The 6,957-nt window shown below is 42.2% G+C and overlaps 1 non-coding gene across 1 annotated transcript; it reads left to right on the top strand.

Annotated features, from left to right (window-relative positions):
- The first annotated feature begins 5,963 nt into the window (after window positions 1–5,963).
- On the top strand, window positions 5,964–6,070 carry LOC112321217 (U6 spliceosomal RNA). Its single transcript, XR_002976498.2, has one exon. It is a non-coding gene; the product is annotated as a U6 spliceosomal RNA (small nuclear RNA).
- The last annotated feature ends 887 nt before the right edge of the window (window positions 6,071–6,957 follow it).

Below are 6,957 nucleotides of genomic sequence, written 5' to 3'. Positions count from 1 at the left end.
ATGTGGCTGGAAAACAGTTTGTGGGGTATAGCGGCTCCAAGTGAGGTTGAAGAGATGGGCATCAGCCAGGTCAAACAAAACCTCTGGCCTATGTTGGGTTCCCCTGAATCTGGTCATGAGGAAGGATTTGAATGCAAGTGTTTATTTATTTGGAGGAAGCACAGGAGGGAGCAGGAAAGTGAGACAGGACGGGAAGGAAGGCAGTACAGGGACATCAGCAAGCTGTTTACCGCCATGGGCAAGCAGGGTCAGTCCTGGGAGACCTCTGGAACACTGCATATAGCACACCTCAGACTTCTGCCACATGAGGGCAAGGGTTGTTCGTTTATCTCTCCACCAATTCTTGTCCATCACCACTTGAGACCTGCTCCTGGGGCATTAACTCCCAGGGGCTTCCTGCCTATCCAGCTGGCAGCCAGGAAACCTCAGACAGAAAGTTGCAGGTGACGACAGTAGAAAGCTGCCTAATACACAGATACAGTAAGTCCCTGGGGTGTGTGGACAGCACCTGATACAACCTTGTAGACAAAAGTAAGGACTTCGGATTTTACTCTAGGTGCAGTAGGAAGCCATGGACTCATAACACGTAGATAAAGGATGGTAAACCAGGCATCAATGCTTTCCCATGCTGCTGCTGCGTAGAGAATGGTTGGAGGGAGAGTGGCAGCACAGAGTAGAGATGTTACTTATTCTAAAACCCAGTGTAGTTCAAGGTTAAGTAGTTTTCCCAGACCTTTCTCATAGAGGCTAATCCCAAGCATCTCCTGACCTTTTCCACCCTGTCAGCCATCCCTTCCTAAAACATCCCTGTACTTTTCTTTCCCATAGGTGCTGATGCCCTCACCTTTGACCATTCAGACTCAGGCTCTTTCAGAAAGACACATCACCCAAGCTCTTCCTCACCTAACTGACCCACAATTTGTCATCTACACAAGGAGTAGGTGCCACCTGCTCTCACAGCAGCACTCTATACCCACCAGCAGATAGGGACATGGGGAAAGGATTACACTCTGAAGAAGCATGTGAAACAGTAGTAAGTAGGACAGTGGGTTCCAATCCTGATACTCCCACTTTCTTCCCATGTGATCTGTGACAAATCACTTAACTTCGCTGAGGCTGTAAAATGGGGATAAAACTTCTTCCATAGAGAGCTGCGATAAATAAATGAGGTATCACAGGCACAAGCACCTGGTACATAGTAAGTGGTTAATAAATAAGTGTTCATTACTATCATGATAATAAATGTACAAAGAATATTCACATGTGCCCTAACCACAGAGTCCCATTTACAGGGTCAGAAAGAAAATAATGCTCAAAGACATACACACACAACTTTGTTTATTCTGATGATCTGTCTTATTTGAAGTAATCCAGGCCAAAGTTTTCTCTCATTATCCTGAAAAATTATGCATTGGCTGTATGCACTATACCCTGAACATCTAAGAAATTATTTGACTTATTTCCTGGGCACTTCACGATGTCAGCATGAAGAATGCCAAGCAAAATTTAAGGAATACTAAGCAAAATCCTGATGTTCCTAGTGCCAAAGAAAAAAAGGATTATTTTTCCCTATTTTATAGCTATTTTATAGGTAGAAAATAGTAACAGGGCCTGGAAATGCAAGTGTTGCAAGCAAAAATTATAGATGTGATGTGGAGGATTGGGTCCCGCTCGCTCTTCCCCCTCCAAGTGAACAGCGTGACTTTAGCAGCAATTAAAAGCTAATGGCCTGCCAATGATGAGCTCTTCTGTCAAAAAGATAAATTAGAGATTATTTGACTCTTGTTTGATTTTGACTTCTACCCATTCTCTAATGTCTGTAATTAAAAATGGGCCAATCAAGCATCACATTCCTCATTTATTGAAACGAATGTGGAAAATTATTATACAGACCCACATATAGATTGACCTTTTTAACAAGGATGATATCTGAAAAGCCACAGGGAAAAAGGGCTTCTAACTCCTCGACTCCCATTTTCCATGCCACACCCCATGATCACTGAGCTTGCAGACTGTGTGGCGATGATTCCTTTAGGGAGTAGGTTAAAGAGCATTGAACTTGGAGACAGAGAACTCCATCTCTGCACCTCGATATTGTCATCTGTAAAATGGGAGCATTGAATTAGAGTAATAAGTCTTTGGATTTAAATATTCTATGCTTGCAGGTGCTGCTAAGTCAACTCAACTGATGCTGCCCCCTCAAAGGGGTGAAGGGGCTTCTCAACTTTCCCAGAATAGAACAAAAGTGATGGAGAAGAAGTAGGGGCAGGGAATGGAGGAAGGGCACAGTAGCCATTCTTGCTAAGAGGCTTTCTGGAAGCCATTATGAAGTTCTTTGGAATAAATAGGGAGCCAATCAAGTGACACAACCCCCTGTTCCCTTTTGGAGAGATGAAGAGAAAGGTTGATCTTCTCCACAACTCTAAATTATCCAAGTCTGACATCACATATTCAACTTTCAAAGTACTGTTAAAATCACTTCAATATGTCTCGACACTCTGTGCACCGATTTGAATAACTAATAAATGTTGGCATCTTCTAGAGTTTCTATGTCGGAATACAATGCCTCCCTGGTTCTGTCTCTGCACACTCCAACATTGCAAGGACTGTGGCGGTTTTGTATTTGACAATTTCCTCTACTAGCTCCATACTCATGCAGACCTACTAAGTTCTGTCAATTCCACCTCCTACACCAAAAAAAAAAAAAAAAAACCCAGAATGCTTTAAATGTTCAGTGGGATGCTCCTTTTCTCTCCTCTCAACAACTGCACAAAGACCGGACAAATACAGTGGTACCAACAATATATGCCTGAGCTCAAGCCGTCAACATGCTGCAACCGTGATTGTGTCAGTGGCTACTCATTGGTGTTTTGTTCCTGCTGTTATGAAGCTAACACAAAGCAGTGATTCTCAAATTTGAGTGTGCATCAGAATCCCCTGGAAGACTTAATAAAACATAGATTGCTGTCCTCCCTCCTCGCTACCAAGAGTTCCTGATTCAGTCTAAGATGGGGCCTGAGAATTTGCATTTCTTGCAGGTTACTAGGTGCCTCTGCGGCTCCTGGTCCAGAAACCAAGCATTGAGAATCACAGGTGTGGGGAAATATGTGAGATGAAGTAAGTTGGAGCATGCTTGTCAGAGAAGGAAATCTGGGCTCACTTTATTTCTTCCTTAAATTCAGATCCAATTAACATTTACTGAGTTACACAAGGCACTGAATTAAATGATTTCAAACATTTTTAATTCTCACAATGGCCTATATGATAACTATTGTCATTCTCATTTTTAAAGAGAAACAAATGGAGACTGCAGAGAGATTAAGCAACTTGCCCAAGACCACAGAGCTAGTAAGAGTAGGAGCCAGAATTCAAGCTCAGGTCTTTGGCCGCCGAGTCTGTGGGGCGACCTCAGTGATGCTGTAAATTCCCACTTTAGAGGAGGCTGCCAAAGGGTGCTGAGCAGAGGTTGTAAATGGCACTGATGGAGGACAGGGAAGTGCTGAGGGGCATCAAAGAAACTCTCTTCACAAGCACATCTAGCTAAGTGGGCTGACAGACCAATTCCCTTCCCTGTACCTCCGCTCTGCCAACTGTGAAACTGAAGACCAAAATAGTTGCCACCTACCCTCAGCTTGTTCCCAAGAATGAGATAAGAGCTCTCAGCTATTATATAAGAAGCAGTTTTCTTTCCAACCCCTCGGCTTGCTGAATAGTCTGAAAGGCTCCAAATCTTATAAAGGATGGGGTTCACCTTTACTCTCTTGAACCTAGTGCACTGGTCACCCTGTTCTCCCATCCTGTGACCTCTACCCCTCCCCTCTGCCAATTATCAACAAGCTGAGAACTCAAAGTTCAAAGCATGTTCCTAAAATGATGTGTGCGTTTCAGAAACTCTTTTTGTTCCTGCAGAGTGACTGATGAGAATTCCTCTGACAGCTCAGTTGGACACATTTTTAGGTGTTCTTCAGATTCCGCCCTCACTCTGTACCTCCAAGGCCCCTAAGGCATATGTTGTAGGCTCTGCCTGCTGAGTAACTGGCAGTAGGCATGTCGCACCTATTTTGTAAGCTTAGAAGGCCTGTGTCCAAGAGGCTCATCCTCTTAGAATTAAGACTCTTTTGTGGTGCTTAGTTGGTCTGTCTAATGAACTGAGAGAAATACTCAGGTTCCACCTCAGTCAACGACTGAACATGCCAGAGAATACATAAGTGTTCTGGAGTCAAAGTGAGCAAATAAAAGATTGATTTCTTTTGTTTCCTTTTCTTGGCTTGCTGTCTCAAAGGGATGCCAGTCTCCCTTTTCCCCAGTCTCTCCTTGTGGGTGTTTGTTTATTAATGGAGTGGAGCAAGACTCTGAAAGCCATACCCCTTCTCTGAAGTCTTGATTGTAATGGAAACAGTCGCCAGGGGGTGAAGTGTCACTGTGTTATCTAATGATCAAGGACAGCATGCCTGAGAGAGTGAGCAGCCAGGGTCTCTGGCTATCACCACATGGCTTCTGAAGCCTCTACTCTCTCTACCCTGCCAGTAACTAATTGACTTGTGAATATGCTTGGAGGTACTTTTGAGTGAGAAAGACACTTTGTATCTGCTTGTGGCAAATCCTCAGAGGAACAAAATGCCCATTTCATGCACAAATTTCCCTGCTTGACTCTTTCTTCCATTCAATTCCCAATTAGCTAAATCTTCAGCACCCAAAGAACGAAGCAGACAAAAAAGGCTTCTGATGGCTAGTTGCTGCCAAACAGAGAGATTAGCACATGAGGAAAAGAAGCCAGAATCAATGGTAAAAGTAAGGAACAGAAAAGTACACAGTAAGGAAAGAAAGTGGCTCTGTGGCCTTTCAGCCACTAATTTAAGACAATTACCAGATCCCAAAGTCAACATGTTCAGTTTCTACCACTGACCAGGAATGAGGATAACTCATGAAAAGCCAGGCTTCTCTAGCGCAGCCTCCTGGCAACTCCATTAAACACAGTAAATTCTAATAGCCTAATTTTTTACCTTCAGCATCCAATTTAATGTTTCTATACATAGCTGCAAAAGTGCTGTCAGCCTTTGTAAACCCATCCCAAAGTCTACCAGAGGGTTGATTTGGGATGTCTTGATGCCCAGCTTTGGGTGGAACTTGCATTCTGGCTTTGTGATTTAGCTTGGGCCTTCAGTGCATTTGCCTTTCAAAAAGAGTCTGCCAGGGCTGCAGAGAGAGTTGAAGGACTATTGATAGGAGAACTGAGCTTTAATCAAGTGCTGCTTCTCGAAAGTGGACTTGGCCCAACCTCAGAGTTCTTCCCCATTGCTGACTGACCCCAGGATACCCTTCAGTAAAAGCCAGTAAAGTCGTTCTTGGGGCTTTTTTACATGCCAACGTTAAACACTTTGGATAGCTTGGATAAGAAGGCTAAACTCATTCATTAATTCACTCACTCAGAATTATTTAAGTACCTGAAATGTGCCAGACTCAAAAGTAGAACTTATTTTTTAATCACTAGTTGTAATGTTTATTCTGAATAAATAACTGGTCTATTTTTTCTTTTTCTTTTTTCTTCTTCTTTTTTTCTTTTTTGAAGAAGTATTCCAATAGATAGTGGATGGAAGAGCCAGTTTTCTCCCTCTTCACCACCTCTAAGATAAGTTCCATGATGGGGGGGAGAGTTCTGGAACACTGAACCATTTTCACACTGCTAACAACATTGATTAGTTTGGCAAATCCTATTCTATTGGCTTAAATCTGGCACAGCACAGAATAACTCATAGCTTTCCAGAACCACCTATACCTAGAACCCATGGAAGTACAACTTCACATAGGACATTTTCTAAAATATTTACCTGTGCAACAAAGAAACTTTTTAATGAATTCTAAACACATTCAGAGGTTATCCTCCCACCCACTGCTGGGCTCTCTCTACTGCCACAGGTGACCAAGAAGCCCAACATCAGAAAACAGTCAAAATACCATGGCTGGTGCTCACTTTGGTGGCACATATACTAAAATTGGAACGATACAGAGAAGATTAGCATGGCCCCTGCACAAGGATGACACGCAAATTCGTGGAGTATTCCATGTATTTCTGTTAGCTAGTAGAGTCCAGGGGTGAGCTGACACTAGACCCCAGCTTAGGAAACAGGGTTGTCCATGTGGATAACTCTGTGTCGAAAGCATGGGAACAGAAAAAAAGAAAATAATAATAATACGGCTGATCTTTTTAATCTTTTGCAAATTCAGTCAAGTTGACATCACTCTTGTTCTATAAAGTGGGTAAATAGGTCTTGTCCAGCTTCACAGGATTCAAATTATTCTTCATTGCTATATAGACAAAGTAATGCAATTATAACAGAAAAGAATTTTTATTTGAACAGTCCTTACTAGTTTATAAAACATTTTATAGTTCACAAGGGCATTTTCTCATTTAATCAAAGCATTTTAACATTCACTCAACAAACAATTATTAACCTCCTAAGAGGTTTCCCTAGTGTCTACCACAGTACTTCATGGATGAAGAATAAGACATGGTCTCTGCCCTCAAGAAACCCAGGGTCTATAGGGTAAGAAAGACAAGTCAACAATAACATTGACATGATGTAAGTGTAATAGAGAAATAAAAAGGTGCAGTGATAGAAGAAGGATAACAAACATATCATGTATTCAAAATTGAGAATGGTATTCATGGGCGATCTGTTTGCTTATAAACTCCTAGATGTCAGGATATCTTGGTATATGTGCATAGATAGAAACATAATAAAATATTTCTGATGGTGGTACGAGACTGGGTATGCCAGCTCTTATGGTGGAAGAGATGGCAGTAGTAGAAATGGTGATAATGGTGGGTTTTAGAAGACTTGATCACTTTTTGGTTTACCAGAATTGATGCCCTTTTTTATTAAAGTACAAATCCCCACCCATCCCTTGAAGCATCTCTCTTTGTAGCTTGGCAGTCTAGTGGTTCTCCATAGAGCA

The sequence above is a fragment of the Desmodus rotundus genome, chromosome 1 (assembly GCF_022682495.2).
Source record: "Desmodus rotundus isolate HL8 chromosome 1, HLdesRot8A.1, whole genome shotgun sequence".
In the NCBI taxonomy this organism is placed as follows: Eukaryota; Metazoa; Chordata; class Mammalia; order Chiroptera; family Phyllostomidae; genus Desmodus; species Desmodus rotundus.
The sequence above is the reverse complement of the archived record's forward strand: the minus strand, read 5'-3'. Positions and strand labels throughout refer to the sequence as shown.